Source organism: Stenella coeruleoalba, assembly GCF_951394435.1.
Source record: "Stenella coeruleoalba genome assembly, chromosome: 13".
NCBI lineage: Eukaryota > Metazoa > Chordata > Mammalia > Artiodactyla > Delphinidae > Stenella > Stenella coeruleoalba.
This window is the reverse complement of record NC_137159.1, coordinates 50292362-50315718: the sequence shown is the minus strand read 5'-3', so window position 1 is coordinate 50315718 and position 23357 is coordinate 50292362. Positions and strand designations below refer to the sequence as shown.

At 45.4% G+C, this 23357-nt stretch overlaps 1 protein-coding gene across 13 annotated transcripts in view; it reads left to right on the top strand.

Annotated features, from left to right (window-relative positions):
- Positions 1-23357, top strand: part of GTF2A1L (general transcription factor IIA subunit 1 like) — a 959941-nt gene that overhangs the window by 239326 nt on the left and 697258 nt on the right. For all 13 annotated transcript variants that reach the window (XR_013831083.1, XR_013831084.1, XR_013831085.1 and 10 more), the window contains exon 11: positions 12021-12227. The gene's annotated coding sequence lies outside the window, so the exon portion shown is untranslated. The remainder of the gene's footprint in view (positions 1-12020; positions 12228-23357) is intronic.

Here is a 23357-nt window from a genome sequence, read left to right as displayed (position 1 = left end):
TTTGCCTAAACTTAATCAGCATTACGACATGTCTAGCCCTCTGCAAGAGTTTATGAGCTACAGTTCCTATAGACGAGTGGCATTTCCATCTGGCTGCAGCAACATGATGTCAATATGCTGAACTCAATAGGGATTCCAGGTGGGATAGTAGGTGTTCAGGGCTGGGAAGCTGGGAAGGCTTCATGGAGAAGCTGGTGCAGTTTTAACTGAGATTCTAGGCACAGGCAGAAGTCCCAGATGGGCAGAGATAGAAGAAGGAGGAGGCTAACGTAAGAAGACAGATCATCCTGGACACACATCCTGGGCCATTTCTAGAACAGGCAGGAGACTAACTGGAAGGAACATACTGGGGAGTGTAAGATGAGGCCAGGGTGATAAACGGACACACTGAAGGGTTCAGACCCTGTCCTGTGGCAACAGGGAGTCATGGTAGACTCTTGTTGAGGTAGGGATGTGATAAAAGCATTGTTCTGGGAAGACAGTTTGGGTAAGAGTATACCGAATAGCCTAGAGAAGAGAGAGAGCTATTGTAGTTAATACAATACAAGTCAAGGAGTTAATCCGTGGCTGTGGCTGGTGTCCTGAGAGCCCAGTTCTGGGGCTGTCTTGGCTCTTCGGCCTGATGAAAACCCTTCACCTCGGGTTGGATTCCTCTGGTGCAGTATGACCTCAGTCAATTGAGTACACATCCACCCAAACACTTCTCTGTCTGCAGCATTCAGTTAGGTTCTCTAGAGGATATGACGCTAATCAGGACAGCGACCCTCCTTTCAAGATTGTAATCTAGTAAATAGCTGTGTTCCTGACTTCTGTGACCTGGCCCCATGCCAGTAAGGTTCAGGAACTGTCTGTCATGCATCTGTTCCCGTATCCATTCTCTGAGCACCTTATTGTGCACTAGGAACTATCAAAGGCAATAATGAGAATTCAACTCACTAACTCTCATGAACCTCGGAGTTTATGCGGAGAAACCTGTGGACTTGGGATGACAAAATTAACAGTCGCCTGCTGAATGATGAGCTCTCCACTCTTAATGAAATAGAAGCCAAAGAAGGAAGAGAAGGTGGTGACGAGAGAGGCCGGAGAAGCCTTTGTTACTGAGCAAAAGGGCTCGTGTGCCCGTGGGACAGAAAGCCAAACTCTGATGGCGGGTGTTTGCAGCAAAGCAAGGGTTTATTGCTGGGTGCCAAGCAAGGGAGTGGGAGACAAGTCTTGGATCCACTCCTAACTGGTCTTTGAGTGACGGGTTTTTATAAAGGGGAAGAACTAAGAAGTTGGGATTAATCATCTTCTTGTCACATTTCTTAATCATAGTTTTGGGAGGCCAAATGCCTACAGTTTACAAGTCTCTGGTCTGGTGGCCCATGATCTAGGGGGTCTGGTAGCTCACCTTGCCCTGGAGAAACAACCTGAGTCTTTATGTTAACATCCAGACATAATGTTATTGACCACAGCACTTTTAGTCCTCTGACTCTGTTTGATTATTGTTAAGTTAGCACAGGATTGAGGTCAGAGGCAACAAGAAAGGGGATAACATTTTGGATAGAGAGGTTAATCATAAACTCGGCAGGGGAACTCGGTTTTAGGAGCACTTGGTTTCACCTTCTTGGAGGAGCTGAGACTTCATGTAGCAATGAGAGAGGATGTGCTCAGAACAGCACAGTTCAACTGTAATATGACGCAAGCCAGAAATGTCATTTTAAGTTTTCGAGTAGCCACATTAAAAAACTAAAAAGAAATAGGCGAAATTCATTTTGATATGTTTTATTTAACCTAATACAACCGAAGTATCAATATTATTATTTCAACATGTAAGCAATATAGAAATTATTAATGAGGTATTTTACCGTCTTTTTTTTTTTTTTGTACTGAATCTTTGATGATTTTAGAGGTGTATTTTACACATACAGCTCATCTCGCTTTGGACTAGCCACATTTCAAGTGCTCAATAGCAACATGTAATGGACATCACAGGAGGGTGGGTAGACAAGCAATTCCACATAGCTGTATTAACCCTAAATATATGGGTCTCAGTGCAGCTGTCACGGGAGGGAAAAGCCCTGGGCCCAAGGAAGCAGACACACTATGGGAAAATGAGGAATAAAAATAAGTTAAGTTCCAGGGACTTAAAAGACTTGGCACAGGGAGGTACCCATGTTTTCTGACACAACAAATTGTAAATGGCTCTGGGAGAAAAGAGGCCCTGAATAGGAGCTGCATTTCCAGAGAAATGAGAGTCCTTAAAGCTGTCTGAATAGAAAATAAGGTTATCATTATTCCTTATCATTAGAAGAGAGAAGAATATTAAAAGGGTTCAGTTCAGCTTGAATAAAAAAGATAAATTTCAAGGAAACTGGCGTACAGTTTATCCATGGCTGAATTTGCTGTAATAAAGTCAGCCAGGGAATAAGCCCGGTGATTTACAGGGACCTTGCTTCTGTAAAATTTACAAACTGCTGTGATAAAATGTCACCTTTTATGATGCATTCCACCCGGGCTGCGTATATAAAAGGCACTACAATGGAAAGAGTTGCAAAAACAAAGCAGTGGCCTGGCTCCCCAGCTGCCTTTGTCTGCTTTTCCAGCAGAACTGGGGATTTATGGAAAGATGACCCAGCCACTCGCCTTTTACCGTTGTGGTTTGCAAACTGCCAGTGAAATGGCATCATTTCCTTTGGTTTTATTTTGCCTCCTCAGGGACTGCTTTCAATAATTTCGACTAGGAAAGCTTGGGGTGGGGTGCAAAAGGCTGGGATGAGAGAGACAAGACCCCTGATTCCAAGGGTTTCCAATCCAGTGGGGAAAGCAAGCATGCCCCCGAGTGATTTAACACAAATGTGGCAGGTAGGAACGTTTAATACAATTCATGTCATAATCCTTTACTTTTCTAGATCAAAATTTATCTGCTCTGAGTCTCCATCTGCCTGTTTGGTGGGAAATTAAATCCCAGTCATTCCTGGGGTTCCTTCCCTACTCTATGAGATCATAGATGAATCCTGGGCTTTCACAGTACCCCAAGCCCAGGAGAGCCAGGTCCTCGGGCCATGATTTGTCCATCTTCACATTTGTCCTTTTGCCTTCACAGTGGCCCTGTTGAGAATGATCCTGTCCGTCTGCCTCTCAGTCCTCGTGTTCTGGGGGAATCACAGGGATAGCCCTCTGGTACCTCCCGCAGTGACCGCAGCCATCCACCCAACAGCCCCAAACAGATCTCCTGTCCCCACCCACCCAGGGCACTGCCTCTCAGTGAGGCCACTGGCGTCTCGCCTTAACACCAGTCTCAAAGGAAACTTCACTCTCCTCAAGTCGGTGGCTTCTCTCTCCCCTCTCAGCACTCAAATCCATGTCCCCTTTTCAGCAACCCCAGCTCTATGTTCCTCAGTGGGTCTGAAATATAAATTCTGTGTGTGTGTGTGTGTGTGTGTGTGTGTGTGTGCACATATGTGCATGTATGTGTGTAAAGATAAACTTGGATCTTGAAAAAAAAGCAATGTTGGCTCCTTTGTCCCGAGGTGGATGTAGGGAAATCAGTGTTCACACCAGTTACTTAGTTTCTCTTCTGATAATTTTTTTGGCTATACTAGGTAGACAAGGATCTGTGCTATAACGAGGCTAGAAGCAAAGTGCCTGGGGATGTCAAGGGTGAGAGAGAGGACTTTGAACATGGAGGAGCCAGGGGAGGCTCCAGGGAAGAGGTGAGGTCTGATCAGGCTGTAAAGGACAAGAGAAGCTTGCTCTGTAGGCAAGGTCAGTTCAGGCGAGGTTAATTCAGGCCTGAGCTGGGCCTGCAGTGGGGGGATGGGCCAGGAAAGAACCTTCCCTTTGTGTGTGGGTGAGGTGGGAGGCTGTGGAGGAGGAGGAAGTGGGGCTACAGGGTTTGGATACAAGGAAGAGGGGTGGTGGCTGCTGTGTGGGCTGCTAAGCAACGTGAAATGTACTGTCATGTGGCTGTATCAAGTACTTCAGCTCATCCTTGGCAGTTCTCAAGTAGTAGATGTAATGTAGCTTATGAAACTGGATACGTGGTATGTGGGTGGCACTGAAAACAAAAATATATTCCTGAGACGCTGCCACAAAAATGTTTGTCCATCAGATACCAGGAAAAAATCCAGGCTGTCATAGCCAGACAGGTACTTGGATAACTTTATCCAAAGTGTGCTCCTTGACATGAACTTACCCGATACCTAACTCTCCATTGCACCGAGGGCCTGGGGCAGTGTGCAGCACTGAGGTCCCTCCCAATACCCTAATCCCTACCCACTCCCCTCGCCCCTCTTTCTCTGTTGTGCAGGTACTGATGTCCGGCTCCTGCCTGTTAGACCTGGCAATCCTGGAAGGTGGAGGGCCAGTCTCTCAGGAGACAGAGTCCAACAGAGGCTCCTGGGGTTGCATTGGCCAGGGAGGCTGGCAGCTGGAGACAGGCTTTCAGGAAGGAGAACCCCAGGATACGGTAGTGGGAAAACCACTATTATAGTCAGTAGCAAGTTGGGAACAGACAACAAAACAAGCAAGCAATCCATTTAGAGGCAAGGAGAATTGAGAGTAAATCAGTTCAGGAATGGGATCAGGTCAGTGGTTCAGAACCCAGGCTTAATCAGCAGCAGAATACTGAATTCCTTGGTTACGTACTGCTTGGTATGTGTGATGCTGGGTGGCCGTGGGGATTTGCAGGGACTGTAGACCTAGTTTGCTAAAGAGGGAATGAAGCTGGTTGCTTTGAACTTCCACTTCCCCTGAGATCTGAACCCTCTTAGCTGGAAAAGGGAAACATCAGCTTCCTTGTTCCACTCTCCCTTGGTTAGAAGGTGCCAGGGGGTCTGGTAGGAGAGTAGCCTGGACGGCTGGATAAGGTCCCAAATCTAAACTGTTGGGCAGCCCTTCTGTGTCCTGGTTCTCTGCCTCCTCAGTCATCAGGCTTCGGGAACTGTCCATTAAGGATCTGTCACTTGCAAAAGATGTATCTCCCAAATTAAGAGTTTAACTAGATTTTATTCTGGGAATTGAGCAAGAATTGGCAATAATTTAGCTTATAAAACTGTAGTTTAATGAAAGTATAGGACAATAGGCCTGGAAGAGGCTTTTTACTATCATAAGATGAGAGTTTCTATGGGTGTTCTGACAGATTTACTGTTGTTTAAACTTAATAAACGATTTCTGTTTTAGCGTTGTTACTGTTCCCGTGGTTATAGGACACTCTATATTGTTTTATTATATTATCCCTCCCCCTCGGTTTTTATGGTGGCATTTTTCTCTTTGCTTAGCTTGTAAATATACACATTTCTTCTGATCCTCCCAACTCTTCCAGGCACATGTAGAAATACCAGGTTGTCAGTACATGGGGTGGAATTTGCCCCAACCCATCCTTCCTTTCTTCCTTCTGGCTCATAAGGCCAGATTCTTCTTGAAGTCAGTACCCTCCTCCCAAATTGTTTTCATGTCTTCCCTCAAGCCATCCAAATAAAAATAACAGTTATAAGGTCTTATGCTTATAAAGCATTTTTAGCTTTAAAATATGTTGTCTGGTGTGACCTTTATGATTGTCTGTGTGGTGGCCCATATGGAGGATGGGGATGTGTTACTGTGTCCATTTTACATTGGGAAATGCAGTTCTCAGAGGATAAATAGGATGCTGAGGATTGCTTAGCAAGTCAGTGGTAGAGGCTGGACCAGAGCTCAGGTTTCCTGGCCGGTGGTCAAGGCACTTCCCAGGTTGGAAGGGCTGGGTGGAGGCAGAAGGACCAGTCATCAAAGTGGTAGCCTGTTGGCCATGGAATACTCCATCGCTGTTCCATTACCCACTCAACAGATTATACAGAGCCTTAGCCTCTCTTTTCTTCTCTTCTTATTCCCCAAGAGAGAAATCGCTGCCAGGAAGGAAAAGCAAATTTAAATCTATATCCTTCACTGTCACTGGACAGAGCCCATCAACATTAGGTGGACAACAAGGTGGTCAACATTATGTAGGGGAGTTAGGACCGGCTGGAAGGGAAACCAGATCAAGTAGGAAAGGAATGGAAGAGAACCAATACCTGTGCCTGCTACCTCGTCTCAGTTAATTCTTTTAACAACCCTGCAAGGTAGGTGAGTCCCAACTTCAAAAGACAAATCTGGACAAAAAGAGTCAGGGACAAAAATGGGGGTCAAGCTCCCAAGCACGTGACAGCACTAGATTCAAATTTTCCTCTAAAACCCAGAGTCTTGGGCCCCTGTCCACTTGTCCACCTTTTACCCGTTTTTCTTCCTCAGTACCCAGGAGCCCATGTCTCTCATCAGAGTCCCCATTCTCTCCCAGGACTAGGGGTTTAAAATTTGGTAACATCTGATCAGAGTCAAAATATTGTTAAGAGATAAAGGGCTAACAAACCTAAACCTTTTGTCTATATTTGAATTTTAAAGAAGATTAAGTAAACTATTGTTTTAGATAAACCTTTTTCTGGAGGATGATTTGGGATGGGAAAAGGTGAAATGACTGTTCCTGGAGCCTCTGGCAGCCAATCAGGATGAAGCTGCAGTCCTCATCCCTCAACATCCATCAGCTGCCGGCTCCTCAGATGTGATGGAAAGATCTTTTCCAGTTCTAACACTCTATGTTTCTGTGACTGAATTCACCTAAGTTGGCCTCAGTCTGGGCCTGGACCCTGTGCTCCGTCCAGGAAGGACACGCACCAAGCCTATGCTTCTCATCTAGCTTTTTATTTGTTGCAGCTGGTCCCTTACCCAGTTCACCTCCTCCTTCCTGTGGATAGGCTCAATTACAGCCCTCGGGGAATTTCCTGCCCAAAGTCCTTAACCCAGCCGAAGATCCAGAGTCTGGGGGAGAAGGGAGCTTTGGCTTATCAGGGTTCACACTCTCTACTGTGTCTCTTTATGTTTTCCCTCCCTCTTAAGTCTTTTAAGATTTCTGGGATTTGAGTTTCAGAATGATAGGGAGAGAGCGCTTTTCCTAGAGACTGGGCATTCTCCTTGACCTGTAAAGATCCCGTTTACCTCTCTAGTTTACTGAGGCTTCGTACGGTGTAACTTTCTTTCCTCTCTTCTTTTCCTTTCCTTCCCTCCCCTTCTTCTTTTTTTAAATTCGTTCATAAGGTTTTTGCTGAACCCTATCAGAGGGAATGCTAAGCAGGATGGATCACGGGGGTCACCCTAGGAAACACTGTGATGTTCTTAGGGTCCGTGCCCTGCCTGGTTCAGAAGTGCCGGAACTGCTAACTTGGGGTTGAACTTCGGGATTTCTTATATTCCAGGAGAGTATTTTTCCTATTATTAGTAGTATTCTTTTTTCTGCTCTATCAGCATGAGCCTTCCTAGCTCCAGGTGACTATCTGATTCACCACCAATATTTTAATTTCAGCCAATTCTGCTATTTCTCTGAGCTCCAAGTCAGCACCCCAAATCTCAGCATCGTAATTCTGAGAGGAGGTGTAGGGCATGGGCCCAGGCTCCGATACGGCTGGTTACAACCCACAGTCATTATTCTGTAAGCACAGAATTGAATTTGCACTAAAAACCAACAGCCAGGGCCCAGACAGCTTTTGGGCAACGATTGTGGATCCCTGACAATAAAGTGCTGCCGAAAATTGTTTGAGGAGGTGACAGATAGAGTCAACGTATCACTTTATGAAGTATTTACTGAGATATTAAGATCCTTCGGGTCAGTGACTGTGTTTTACTCATCTTTAATTCCCAGTGCAGAGCTCAGCTCTGAGAATATAGAGGCGTGAATACTTTGAGTAGGATTAATGAATAAGTGAATGGATAAATCTGTGCATGGCACTGATTGTAGAGAGGCGAAATCAAAGGCTGGGAACATTTTCAAGAGGCCGTGGTAATCGTAGGATAAAATGACATGGTGATTGATCACATATGGAGGGAAGGAAATAATAAAGATTGATTTTAAGTGTATTATTAAAACTTTGGAGACATTATGGCTTTGGAAATAGAAGAGATAGATAAGACTGCTGGATTGAGGTGGGGGGAGGAGATGTCAACATTAGTATAGGAATGTAGAGATTGAAGTGATACTGGGACATCCAGATGAACACACAGAACAGGCAGCTAGAGAGAGGATGGGAGATCAAGACAGAGGTCTGGGCTTGGGGTGGGGATGCTGACGTTCTTTTCTAGTAGGTGGTATTTTCTGTGGAAGAAAATTAGATATCTAAGGGAGGGAGTGCAGAGAGAATAAAGGAATGTCTGAAGAATGTGACTCGATGGGAAACTATGAAGTCTTTATATGGGGCTGATGGGTTAGTCTAAATATACTTCAGTGACAGAAAACTAAATTAGTTATGGTACCATTTCCAATGCTATACACCAATTCCTGATGACCACTGTTTAAGAGTACTTCTGTCTGCAAGCCAAGAATGAATCTTTAGATGTGGTATAGAGATCCACCCATTCATCTACCCTCCCATCCATGTCTGTTTACCTCCACATACCTCCATCTATCCATCCTTCCATCAACCTACCCTCCCACTCACCCATCCATAATCTCTCCAACATTTATGGAATGGCTTTTCTAGGGTAGGCTAATGAACAGAGACTTTTTAGCATTACTGATAAATCTTAACACACAGCCACATTTGCACTGAGTCTGCCCACATGTGTGTCCCGGTAGTACCAACTCCTCAACATGTCTATCTCCTTTTCCTTCTGCTCCAGATCATATGAAAATGTGACACCCCACAACCTGCTGTGTCCTTGTAAATTTCCCTTCTGTAACCACTTCTCCCTCTTGAGCTTTCTTTTTTTCTGTTTTGTTTTGGTTTTTTTTTGCGGTACGCGGGCCTCTCGCTGCTGTGGCCTCTCCTGTTGCGGAGCGCAGGCTCTGGACGCGCAGGCTCAGCGGCCATGGTTCACGGGCCCAGCCACTCTGCGGCATGTGGGATCTTCCCGGACCAGGGCACGAACCCGTGTCCCCTGCATCGGCCGGCGGACTCTCAACCACTGCGCCACCAGGGAAGCCCTTGAGGCTTCTTGTTACCAGCTCAGTGTAGCTCCTGTCCAAGCCTGCTCTTCCCAGGAGATGCCTCTGTTTTCAGTCCACCTCCCAAACAAAACAAAACTTAGGACAAAGTCAGTAACCCTAGAATTCCATTCTCTGGTAATCCTTTTGCAACTGCCCATCTGCTGGCGGGCGGGGGTCGGGGGGGTGGAGGGGGTGTGTTCCTATTTATAGAAGGAACTTAGAGTGAGATAGCTTACCTTGAAGGGCTAATAGCAACTGTGGTTGACTCATGGGGAGATATTTGGGTAGGGCGTCTTCCCAGAGCTCGTCCAGCTACTCTGTGATGCCTGTTCTGTCAAGGCTGGTCTTTGAACAAGTCACAGTGGTTAACACCATGGACCTTGGAATTGAATAAGCTTGATCTGAAGCTGGCTTTGCCAGTTCGCATCTGTTTGACCTTAGATACTTTCTGTTACTTCTCTGAGCCCCCTTTTCTGCATTACCAAAGTGCTGATGGTATCTATCTCACAGGGCTGAATGAGAGTTAAATGGAACAGTAACAATATAGCTGTTTATCTGTGGTGCTTAGTGTGTACCAGGAACCAGTCTAAGTGATCACTATGGGAATTACATAATTTAATCCCTTATAACAACTATATTATCCCCATTTGGTAGCTAAGGCTCAGAGGGGCTAAGTAACTTGCCAAGGTCACACAGTTAGCGAGTGGCAGAGTTGAGCATGACTCTGACAGTAAGATTTTGTAGCCATGCTCTTAACCAGTTCACCATATTGCCTCCTAGATCGTGAGGGTTCAGCCCTTGACGTGTGGTTAGCACTCAGTAACTGTCAACCATTACCGTACAAATATCCTCCCTAAGGCCTCAATTTATTCAGTGCTTTTACTCATTTACTTAGTCACTCACTCAATTTCTAGGATATAAGTTCCATGTGGGCAGGAATGGGATTTTTGTCTGTTTTACTTAACTGTTGCATTCTTGGTGTCTAGAACAGAGGTTGGTATAGAATAAGCACTCAATAAATTGGTAAATGAATGCATCTACTCACTCACCCATTTGTCAGAAAAGGTGTATTAAGTACCTTCTAAGTGTGAGACTCTGTGCCGGGTGCTGTGACGGGTTAGAGTCTCTGACCTCAGGGAGCTCATGATCTGACAAGGGAAACAAACTTGTGAGCCGGTAACTCAATTTCAATATGATGTATCCAAGCGTTACCAAGCGCTGGGGTGAACGGATGAGACCCCTGTCTATTCCTTTGGGATGCCGCCTAATGTTCATTTAGTGTTGCTCCCTGCTGTCTCTCAAGTCAGCAAATTCCTGTCTATGAGAGTGAGTTTACATTCAGCCGGATGAGGTACAAGTTCCTGCAAAGAGGAGGAGGAGGTGGCAGCAGGGCTGAGGCTGGAAGTGTTTTGCTGTGCAGGCTGTGCACTGCACAACCCTAGGGGGTGCCATTCATGTAGACCCTGACGGGAGGGCTGCCATTGTAGCTGTGCAGCATGGTAGCCCTGTGACAGCAGCCTTTAAGGCCACCTCTGAATCATTCCTTTCACTAGGGACCTTGGGGATTGCAGGTGACTAAGACAGAACCTCTGAGGGCACTTCCCAATGCATTTTTCTTGGTCCCAGTGACCTGTGTGAAGAGCCAGGCACATAAGCAGTATGAACAGCCTGCATTGCTAAAGGGAATGAACTCCACTGGGGTCCAGTTGCTGTTTAAGCCTTAGTTGGGTGTGGGCCACAGTGACATCACTGACATCATCAGGGGCATGACTCTGACCTCCAGGTTTCTCCTTATGACAACCTTGGGCACCTTTTATTTGCCACATACTCTCTACTCAGTACCATATTGTCACCTAATAGGGTGGGGAGCAAGTTCAGTCCTTGGCAACCTAGTGGAATTGAAATGAGCAGTTTTGGGGTTTTTTAAAACAAGTTTTCTCATGCTTTCTCAGCTCTTCCTACTGGGAACTGGGGCGAAGCTTCTGAAACTCATTACCCTGGGATGGCAGGGACTGCATGACAAGGGGACCCTAGGGTTGTAGCAGAAGACTTTGGAAAACAGTGATACTTGTCCCCAGAGGGAGGAGGATGCTCCAGTGATGGGATTTTTGTCTTGCTGAGTAGGCTGTGTCCCTTACATTAGAGCTTATAAACGTGCCCTATATCTGGGCATGGGGCTCCTGGTACGGTGTGTGCCGCATCCTTCTTTCCAGGACCTAATGCCACCGTATGGGGTTTTGAGGCAACCACAAAGCTTGGCCCTCTCCATGGCAAATTAGTTCCTGTCTTCTGACCTGGAACTCCAAAGAATGGGTCAGTGTTTCAGAGTATGGTGGAAAAGTTAGAAAACTGAGCCCTAGACTTGTCTCTGTCACTCTCTGGCCATGTAAGTTTGGGGTAAGTCAATTTCCATTCTGGGTCACAGTTTCTCCATCTGTAAATGGTATCATCACATCACTTAGGTCTTCCTCCTTGAGCTTTTATGAGGATAGAACAAGATAATGAATGAGAAGGGATTGGAAGCAATATTTGTGCTATAGGAAGGAGTCATGTTGCATGTTGGCTGTTTCAGCATAGTTTGACTTGATCACATGGGCCTCTGGACACAGAGAGGTGCTTTTTAGTTCAGATACCAGGGATTGAGCCCAGTGGTAGGTAGGACCAGTGAGAAGCATCTTAAGCTTCCTTTGGAATAAAGAGTAAAGTCTGGATTTTTAATGGGCTACATTAGTTAGGGTAATACTGGTGGCTGTAAGAAATAAAACCCCGAAGTATCAGTAGCTTAAAACACACTAGAAGTTTGTTTCTCGCTCATTAACAATCAAATGCATGTCAAATGCATGTGTTTATTGTCAGTGGGTGGATTTTCTCCTTGCAGTGTTTGGAGACCCAGGTTTCTTCCATCTTGTGGCTTCACCATCCCCTTAGGGCAGTGGTTCTCAAGCTTGGTTTCCCTTGCAGCTTTAAAAAGGATTCTTGGTTCCCACCCCAGAGATTCTGATTTAATTGGTTTCTGGTGTGGCCGTTACGTTGGGTTTTTTTTTTTTTAAAGCCTCAGGTGATTCTAATGTGTAGTTGACGTTGGGCACGCCCACACTCCGTGGCGTCCTCGCACTCCGTGGCGTCCTCGCACTCCGTGGCGTCCTCTCCTTTCGACCATGAGAAGGAGAAAGAAACAAAGAAGAGGGTGCATTTACTTCTTAAAAACGTCAGCCCATGTTTGGTGGACATCGCTTCTGCTCACCACCCTGGCTGCAAGGTAGGCTGTGAGAGACGGCCCCAGGTCCGGCGCTGTTTCCCCATTTCCCAGCAATGGTTGTGTACTTTGGAAGGCGAGCATTTTGGTCTGTTATTTATCTGTGTCCCCGGGGCCAACAAATTGACTTACCCAGATGCTAAGAGACCTAACCTGTGGCACAGAAGCTTCGGGCTGTAGTCAGTTCAAAGAGGCTTTCCTGAGGGTTGGCAGAGGAAGGGGTATCACCTAATTGTCTGGGGTTTGGTGGCGTGGCCACCCACTTTCTTGTTTATATCCTGGGATTAGAGAATAGTTTCTTGTTGTAAAGAGCACAGACTTTGCAGGCAGGCAAACTTGGTTGAAATCCTCACTTACTGTTATTAAACTTGTGGTTTGGGGCATGTTAATCAACATCTGTAAACTTCACTCTTCCCAAATGTAAAGTATATATAATTACATCTAAGTTGAAAGGTTTTATAATAATCACACACGAATGCCTACCTTGCCTTAAATAAGATAATGTCTGTTATGGTGCTAAGAATGACAGGCATAGGGCAGGGGTAGGGTCCTTGGAGGTCTTCTCTCCTCTCAGAAGGGAGGGATGGCGGGGCTCCCTGCAGTGGCGGGGAACCAGGGAGTGAGGAGAGAGGCTGAGTTTCACTGCTAGGCTGGGAAGCAGCCTCAGGACCACACTTGCCCGGTTAGGTTGGAATAATGGGACTGGCTTCCCCCAACAGATGGGACCCCCCTGGATCAGGCTTCTCTGCTCAGTCCAGGGGCATCAGCCCCCTCTTTCCTTTATATCTCCCCAGTCCCAGCTCCCCACCCCGCCAAGGAGGAGACTTAACTTCTAGGTCCTAAGCAGCTTGGGAGAAAGACTCCTACCCCGGAACAAGACTGTTGCAGCCGGGCTTGGGCTCATCAGAAGCCTGGCTGGAGGCTTCCCGCTGGGGTTGCTGCAGCTGCCGCCTGGGGCTGTTGATGAGGAAGATGGGGAGATAGCAGGACGCCTTCCTGTTAGTGCCTGTGAAGAGCCGGCCTGTGCAGATAACAGCCTGTCAGCTCATAGCCTGGAGTGTGACAAGACTGCCTTTGTGTGGCTCTAATTAGTTCTGTATGTGTCTGGTTGGCAGTGGCGGTGGGGAGGACAGTGGCTGCCGGAGAAGAGAGGCCTGGGCAGGACTGTGGAAACTGACAAAGATGCTTTTGGGGGGCTTTCCCTCTCCCGTCTTCACGACTCTTTTCAGCTACTCAGCCCCTTTGGTTTCTACCACAACCCCTTTCTCCGTGGGTTGACGTGGATGAGGTGGGGCTGAGGTTACTCCAGGTTATTTGAGGTGATTATCTCCTAGGATCCCAAGACAGGAAAGGTGAAGCAGCTTCTGCTGGGGGGTAGGGGGGCGCACTGCCTGACATCTCATGCTGATGGGTCTGCCACACTCCGGGAAGACGGCAGCAGGACTACAACATCATCAGTACCCCTGGGGAACCACCCCCCCCCCCCCACCGCTCACCTTATAGTTTCTCTTTTGGGGTCCTTTAAGACCTTATCTTTTTGTTTCTCCTGGTATGCAAGTCTGCAGATAAAGCTTCTGTGGTCCTTCGTACAAATTGCTGAAAATGACATCAAGCACCTAGTGTGTGCAATGCACTGTGCTTGACACAGTTTCTAGTGATGGTTCAAGCTTCACAGCAGACATTCAGGGTGTCTATTTTTATCCCATTTTTACTGATGAGAAGAGGGTCCTGGAGAAGCTGAGGAATGTGTCAAGTGTCATACATCTTGTTGAGAGGTGCTGGACTGTCTGTTTTTCAAAGCTGCCTCCTCTGTGCTCTGGTCCCCAGCTGGTTTTCTAAAGCACCTTTGTAGATGAACAGTGCATTATATAATAAGAGAAGGCATGCTGTTTTATGAGGCAGAATTTTATAATCCCGAATCCAAACATATCATTCTCTATCCTCTTAAAAAAAATTATTATCTGGAGTTAGAAAATTAAACCTAAGATCCCAACATGCCTCCTGCATCTCCTTGGCCTAAGATTGCTTTTCCCAGATGACACCCCATTATTTTGGTACAATATTCAGCAAGCCCAGTCCTATTTCCTCTTATACTCTGGCCAACCAGTACTAAGCAGTTTCAGTTTGTTTCTTAAACTGTGTTCTCAGCCAGTGTCTAAGATGGGGCTCAACCAATATGATGGGATATGGTGAGTGTGTGAGCCGTCTGGGACAGAAGGATCAGAAGTTCTGGAGGGCGTGTGTATATTTTAAAAAGCATATTCAATGTTGTAATTACTTTGATTTGTTTTAGTCATAATACTTGTGATAATGTTAAATAATAGTCATAAGTTAATCCTGAGAAATATAAAAATTTACAATAATGTGTGAATATTGAACATAAAATGACCTTTCTCCAAATATTTTAATTCTAACATTAATTCTAATGTGGCTGTGACAAAGGAATGATGAAATGTCTACAATGAGGCAGGCCAGTGAGAGAGATGAGAGGGAGAAGTTATAGGAGCCAGAGGGTTTCTGGGACTCACCCTCAAGTCATCCCCCGCAGAGCCCAAGGACAGGTTTGAGTAGCTTGGGGAGATTAGAGTCCTCAGTCCCCCTCTTGACTCTCCAGGTGGTAACTGTCTCCATGAATGCTCTTTAGAAAACTTCCATCAGGTGGTGTGTTTGTGGTGGGGATGCGGGGATAATGAAGGGCAGGAGAACTTGTTTGGAATGGAGGGCGAACCCATTGGAATGGAGAGAAAACCCGCTGGACCATTTTGTTCTAATTGTCAGGGAGGACATGGTTGCAGGTATACTCACAATGTGTTGACTTGTGATCAGTGTGTAGAGGAAGCAGGACTTGTGTGGGAAAGAGAACACCACATCACCTACCTTCAGATGTGACTCATTGAGGAGCTCTTTCTCGGCCCCTGGAGGACTGTTCTGAAAAGCTGCATGGCTCCTATGCTCATCCTCAGGAAATACAGTCCAGTGGACTCGATCGGTTACACTACTCAATCCAGGAATCAGAATATCCAGTCCAAAATACGTATTAAGTCTTGAACATAGGAGCTCTTCTCCTGCGTCACCCCCACGATTGCACCTGTCTCACTCTGGAAGTCCCCACGTAGGACTTGCCTTGTGCTTCTCCTGCCCACCCTGAGCCTCTGTTTGTTGCTGTTTTGATCTCCTAGGGACTGGTGTGAGAAGAGGGGAGGGCATAGCTAGTTTTCATTCGCTGGGTGGCTGCATTCCTCCCGGGACTGGAAAGTAGTTAAAGAAGCCTTTGAGTGTTGACTACTATTGGTAAGCTCTTTGGGGTTTCCCTGCTGGGTCCCCTTCCCTGCCCTGCTATTCCAGGTGTTCCCTTGGGGTTCCTTCCTCAGCTCCTGGACACTGTGTGCACTTTCAGCCTCTTTCAGCTGAGGGCTTCCCATCCTTCCAGGCCACTTCTCAGGGCCCACGATGACCCCATGCCGGTTTTCATCCGTGGGTGGCGCATGTGTGGCTCACAGGGAGATCTTCCAACATTCCTTGGGAGTACAGGTGCATCCTAAAGCAGTGACCTCTCTCAGCTCCCACCAAGCAGTTGCTCTTTCTTGACTTTTACATTTCCTGGGCAGGAATAAGACCTCAGTCTACAGTCCCTGTGATCTTCCCGGACGTGAGTCAGGCACCTGTCTTCAGCATCTCCCAGCTGCAGAAATCGCACTTCAGAGCATCCAGTGGTTGCCTTGGGGCCCTCCTCTAGGTGAACTGTTAGAGGCAGCACATCCCTGTCCCTGAACAGAGAAGGGCAGGGAGGGGAATCACAGCTCACAACCCCTCTCTCCGAGGAGATCTCAACCAACTTCTCTTAAAATCCTTCTCTAACCCAGTTTTGTATCCTTGATCTTGTTGTGGGGTCCACACATCACGGACTAGTTTCTCCTTCATTTTCTGTAAATTCTTACCCTATGTGTGTCTGCTTGGGAGGTCTGCTTACCAATTCCTTTGGTATCCCGATATCTATGGCATTTCTGTCAAAACTGCAGCAGAAAGAATGCTGTTCTAATATCCTTTGCATGATCCATCTGAATCTGGCTGTCATTCTTCAAGTAGACGCTTTGCTGAGTGGAGATACAGGAGACTTGACAGCCGTTGATCTGAGGGTTCCCACTATACCAGTCACAAAGCAGTAGGGATTGGGGGTGGCATAGTACAGAAGGGCACAGGTGATCAGGGGAAATAAATGGACGGAGGAAAGGGCACCTGATGTCCCCTGTGGTGATAGAATCCCTTGGCTGAGGCTTTGACCCCATGTGAGAACTGCCGTCTCCCAGGGGTGGGACTCTAACCCTTCGATCGGCATCAGCCCATGTCCCTAAGCCACAGGCACTTGGCAAGGGCACAGGGCTCCCCTTGGAGCAGGAGGGGGCTTTCTGGGATGCTAACACTTTGATTCACTGCAGAACCTCCAAAGCACATCCTCCATCATGGTCCTGACGTGGCCTTTTCTCAGCTCCTTGTGCATTTTATCACTGTGTCCTGTTGAAGTCAGGTATAAAAATGGGCCAAATTTATGCAGCTCTTGGGGGCAGGGCCCAGGGATGAGTGCAGGTTGCCTGAGTCCTGGGGCTGGCAAATCCAAGGGGATGTCCCCATTGCCAAGAAATGCCTCTTGCATTGCAAGCAGTTTGCCTAGTAGAGAGCTCCACTCTGAGTGAGGACCTCAATATAGAGCTCTGAGGAGGCACAAACTCCTTCAGAATCTCCATGCTTCGGTCTGTTGGCTCCTTGCAGTGGAAAGCAGCACCATGCAGGGTTTAGGAACCCTATTCCCGGGTTCAGGTGACCTTGGTTTGAATCTCTACAATTTAAATGTCAAATTGTATAATGTTGAGCAAGTTTTTCTCTGGGCCTTAGTATTCCCATCTGGGAAATGGGGGAGTAATAGCAACATGATTAATTGAGAAAAATCCTTGTAAATCACATGGCTCATAACTCTCTCTCTAACCATTACTCCTGTGAAATTACATTGTGGAAGCCCCAGAAAGACACTAGTTGGTACTCAGAAACAACTCCTTCTGAACTCGTTATGTTATTGGCCTCTTGTCTGTCCTCCTTTTTGCCCCCCCTACATCTCCTTTCACTTTGGCACATAGAACTATTGCCAGATGAATTATTTGAAATGAAAACATTTTAACTTATTTGAACTCTCAAAAAATTAAAAGGCCCTATGTTTCATTCACCAAAACAAACCAACAAAAACACAAACCAGCAACAACGCTTCTCATCACTGCCCCCCTACCCTCACCCAAAATACACACACAGCACTCCACAGGCAACCCAGGTAGTGGGAGAATCTTTCTTGGGGATAGACCCTGAAGTTGTCAGTCAACCACAGAATTAATAATATCCACGCCCCCATGGTTTTAGCACAAGGGCATGCTGTTTCATTCCATCGGGGTGCAGGTTCTGTCTTCCTTGGAATTGCATTTCCCTAAAAGCAACCTGGATTAGTGAGCAAGGGGCAGTGAGAAGGAGCCCCATTAAACTGGGCAATCCTGTTTAGGAACCATGTTTGATCCCCAGTTTTCCCTGCCCACATACCCCCAGCCCCATCTACCATCTTAATATTTGTAGTTGCAGTTTGCTGCTCCAGTAGAAAAAGCCAGAGTGTTCACAAATTGCCTCATAAAAGAAACTCCATTTAGAAAGTCTTATTCACTAAGGATTTATTAGCTCTTTACACCCTGGAAGCCTGGAGTTTTGATTATTCCAGAAATCCCTAAGTTTTAATTACTTAAATAGATGGTGGGGGTGGAGATAGGGCCGACATCTCTACAAATTCATTGTCCAAGAAGATTAACAGTAAAATGTGCAGGTAATGTAAGCTCTGTATGTGGCCAGAGGCAGGGTGGAGCAATAAAGAAAGGTCCCACTTGAAGAGTTAAGTGTCAGTAGGAGGCAACCTTGTCAAGGTGGTGTCAAGGGTCCAGATGAGTAGCTGTGAGCTGAATGGTATAATGGTGAGAGCCAGGTGTTGAGAGGAGGATTGGTCAGGGTACAATGGGCTGGTCAGGGAAGGCTCCATGGAAAGCAGGATTTTAACTGGGCCTACAAGCATGAGTTTTATTTGGACAGGCAAAGAGGAAGGGGAAATGCTTCAACTTTCTATCTCCCTCTACCCTGCCCCCAAAGCTTAAGAACTGAGTAACTAATGCAGGTCTAAGGGAAAATAAAAGTTGGAAGTTATTTAGTACTGGAAGTACAATCCAGAGCAATTAGGCAAGAAAAAGCAATAAAAGGAATCACAAATTGGAAAGGAAGAAGTAAAATTGTCACTATTTGCAAATCATATATGTAGAAAACCCTAGAGACTCCATGAAAAACCTGTTAGAAGTCACGAACAAATTTAGTAAAATTTCAGGGTATAGAATTGTTGCACAAAAATCTGTTGCATTTCTATGCACTAATAATGAACTATCAGGGAAATTAAAACAATCCCATTTACAATTGCATCAGAAAGAATAAAATACCTGGGAATAGATTTAACCAAGGAAGTGAAAGACCTGTATGTTGTAAACTACAAGACATTAATTGAAGAAATTGAAGACACAAATAAATGGAAAAATATTCCATGTTCATAGATTGGAAGAATTAATAGTTAAAATGCCCATACCACCCAAAGCAATCTACAGATTCAATGCAATCCCTATCAAAATTCCAATGACATTTTTCACAGAAATAGAACAAACCTAAAATTTGTATGGAACCATAAAAGACCACGAATAGCCAAAGCAATCTTGAGAAAGAAGAACAAAGCTGGAGGCATCACACTGCCTGATTTTAAAGTATATTACAAAGCTATAGTAATTAACACAATAGGTATTGGCATGAAAACAGACACATAGATAAATGGAATAGAAGAGAGAGCCCAGAAATAAACCCACTCATATATGGGCAATTTCTGACAAAGGATATACAGTGGGGAAATATACAATGGGGAAAAGGATATACAGCAGTATACAATGGGGAAAAGAGCAATTTCTTCAGTAAATGGTGTTGGGAAAATTGGACAGCCACATGTGAATGAAACCAGACCATTATATTAGACCATGAACAAAAATTAACTCAAAATGGATTAAAAACTTGAATGTAAGACTGAAACCATTAAACTCCCAGAAGAAAACATAGTTGGTAAGCTCCTTGGCATAGGTACTGGTGATGATTTTTTGAATCTGACACCCAAAACAAAAGCAACAAAAGTAAAAATAAACAAGTGGGACTATGTGAAACTAAAAAGCTTCTGCACAGTAAAGGAGACCATCAACAAAATGAAAAGGCAACCTACTGAATTGGGGGAAATATTTGTAAATCACATATCTTTATAAGCCCCAAACCTAATTTTGTCCATTTACTTTGTCTACTTTACATTGTCTATTTTATCAGAAGATATTATATCACGCTCTTTACTCAGAGGCTCTTGACCGAACACTGGAAATGAAAAAGAAGTTGATCAATCCTTCCCACCATTCTAGTGCCAAAGCTAGGAGAAATGTCCCACAATCAGCCATGGTCACCACAAAGTGACAAGTTAAGTCCACATAGACCATCCCTATGTTTTCAGGAAGAGCTGAGGTAAAGGAATTCTGAAATAGTTATGTACAGTACAGTTTTGGAGAATCTATTTTTAAAAAAGTTGTAAGTTATGTATGTATTTTTTGTATTTAGTAGCAACTATGGCAGGTGTCTCCTGAATTTTTTTGGTGGGGGGTGTATTTCAACAACCTGAAAAACATCCACAGATGTGGAAGTGGGATCCAAAGACCTCTGAGGACCAAGGAGAGGAGCTGGCACAAAGCCTGTGACTATCACTCTGTAAGAGAGGCTGCAGGGGCACCTCCTGGCCAGAGTCTAGTTTAAGCTATGTGAAAATTAAGGTTTGCCGAGGCAAAGCAAGGAAGGGGAAGAATGGAGATGGAGGGAGGGAGGGCTGCTTGAAGCTGACGCTCTGAGAAGTTCCTGAAAAGAGGAAGAAGATAGAACAATTGGAAGCCGCTCAGTGTAGAAGCAAAGTCTTCCATCTTGATTACGATACCATAGAATCATATCGAGATTAGGCTAAGATCAATGAAATCAATATCAAGATTAGGGATATTAAGAAAAGCTGAAAAGATGTACTTTTTTTTTTTTCCCATTTAGGTCGAGGAAGAATGTTAGATTTCTCTAAAAGTTGGTCTCAATGGGATGAGAGAAATAGGTGAGGGAGATTAAAAGGTGCTAACTTCCAGTTACAAAATGAGTCTTGGGTATGCACAGTGTGGGGAATATAGTCAATAATAATGTAATATCTTTCTGTGGCAAAAAAAAAAAAAGTTGGTCAGCAATGTATTGGCATGTAAAGGGGGAGTGTGAATGCCTGCTTCGGAAGGAGGGACCTCTCTCCTGGGGACTTACTGTGTTGGGTGCCCTCAGCCACTGTATCCTTTGATCATCACAGCTCTGGTGAGATATTCCATTTTATCTTTGTGGAAACTGAGGCTCAGAGAGATCAGGTAACTTGCTTGTAGTCATACAGCTGCTGAGTAGTTGAGGAGGGATTCAAACCCACTCCTTAGGCCATTATAAATTCTACCACCGTTTATGTAGAAACCTTGTTTTTCAATAATGCTCATGTCAGAGGTTTTGTTGTTCTACTTTCTGTGGGTCCTCTGCTGGGGACCTGAAGTAAAACCACCTGAGGACAGGCACTAGCTTGGTTTAATGTGAAGAATCAGCGTCTGTGCCATCCAGTATTTAATAAAGGTTTTCCAAGGATAGGAGGATGAGCTGTGATAATTCATATACAGTGCCTTGCACAGAAGAATTCAGTAACTGTTATCTATCATGACGATAATGATGATGGTAATGAAGATGATTAAACAGTCTCTGCCCAGAAGGATTTCCTCTGACAGACTATTGATTTCTGCAAAAGAATCGGCCTAATAGGATAGAGATTGTCATCTCCACATCATTAATTATGAGGCATTTATCAAGTGGAGATGAGCAAACAGGCTCTGGAGCCCAGAGCTTAACCTCTTGTTCTACTGCCTCCCTGTGCTGCTCCAGGGCTGGACAAGGTACATTTTGTTTTGGTTTCTTGAGTCAGTGAGAAACATTAGAGGCTTCTCTCCTCTCAGAGCTAACTTGCTGAATGATCTTGCAGAGATTTTCCTTTAAGAATATTCCCAGCCGCTTCTGCTGAGTGACAGGTGTCCTCTTAGCCAGTAATCCTCTGGCTCTCCTTTTGCATATCTGGCCCATCTTCCCTTGACCTTTATCCCCTCCATCCCCTTTGTGATGACAGAGTACTCTGCATGGTGAAGACCCTCATCTTGGCCTGAGGGAAAGAGAGGGGGCACCATCTTTTGGCCTTGACTTCCATACAAGAATACCAGATGGGGAATTAATTGCCAAATGAATTATACTAAAAATAATTGCTAGAGGACTTCAGAGGAGGAGCAGGTTTTATATCTGGGCTGGGGTGGTCAGGTAGACTTCTTGGAGAACATGGGTCCTGAACTGGTGGGGCCTGAGCTGGTCCTTCAGAGTTGACTGGTCCTTAAAGCTAGACTCCTTAGCATTGAATCTCAGCTCCACCACTTAGTACCTGTGTGACCTTGGTAGGTTTTTTTTTTTTTTTAAATCTTTCTGTGCCTCAGTTTCCTCATTTGTATAATAGGGCTAATAATGGTACCTGCCCCGTAAGATTGTTGTGAGGATTAAATGGGTTGGTAGATCTCAACTGCTGGGAACAGCGCCTAGCGTCTAGGAAGAGTTCAATAAATATTTAGCTATTTTTTACTGAAGACTGGGGGATTTGGATAGAGTGACGCCAGATCTCAGAGGCAGGAGAGAGAATTCAGGTCACATTTATGTTCCCTTGCAGCCAGGGCAGGAGACCTGACTCATCCTGCTTCACTAGTGACACAGCTGAGGACAAAATGTTTATTGTTTGTCTTCCCCAAAGGCATAAGTGGCTCCTGGGGTGGCTGCAGTGTGGAAAACAGTTTTCTGAAGAGCTTAATTTGCTCTGTGGGAATATATTTGGGCCTGGGAAAATGCGGGCCCTGAGGGGGGACATTTTTGTTTCTTTTAGAAAACATGGCCTGCTGGGAATCCGGAAGACTTGCCTGCTCAGCTTCACTAAAAGCCATGCCTGAGCCCAGCTGTTGGTTTACATATGGTTTATAGGGAAGACCTGGGTCTAACCTGGTCTTGCATCTGTTCTGAGGCAACATCTGGATTCTTTTCACTACTCAGTAGGCATTTATTGATTATCTTCCGTGTGCCACTGAAGTTTCTGCCTCTACAGAGCTGCCGATTTCCTAGGTGACAGACGAGTAAAGAGGCAATTACATTGAAGTGTGACAAATGCTCTCATGGGGGAAGTGTAGGGTACCTTGGGAGCAAGTGGGAGGAGACAACCAATCTAGTCCAGGACAATGGAAGAAGGGACTTGCAAATTAAGCCCCAAAGGAGGAGGGGGAATTAGCCTAGAGCAGCAGGGTTGGCGGTGAGGGACAGCTGGTGTACTGGCCTGCTGACGTGGGCCAAGGTTAATGCTGTATGTGTGTGTGAGCCCAGGTGTGCGTGTGAAGGGGAAGAAAGATGCGAGAGGGGCAGTCTGGGGGAGTGAAGAGAGACCTGATCTGGATTAAGGAGAGGAATCCAGTTTTTGCAATATTTTACTGGCCGACTTTGGGCAAGTCACTTCACGGGTATGGAACTTAATTTCTTCATCTGTGAAATGGAGGTGAGAATATAAATTTGGCCTATTTCCTAAGGCTATTTCCTAATAATAGATATGAAAGGGCTTAAAACATACATTACTATATTCTTTTAAGGAATTATCATTGTCATCATATGATTTCATTTTGTAAGGCTGACAGTAAACCCACGTTTACTACGGTACCGTGGGCATGTCAAAGTGAGTGATTAGGAATCACGTGACGTCATGAACAATATCTATAATGCTTCCAGTGCCATTATCAGAAGCAGAGAACTACAGCTTCTCGTTATGGTGGTTGACAGTGTTAGTCTATTAGCAGACAGAGTAAGTGGTCACCTTTGCTGTCCCTTCTTCCTGTCCTACAGCCATCCTCCACCTACTCATGCCCCAGA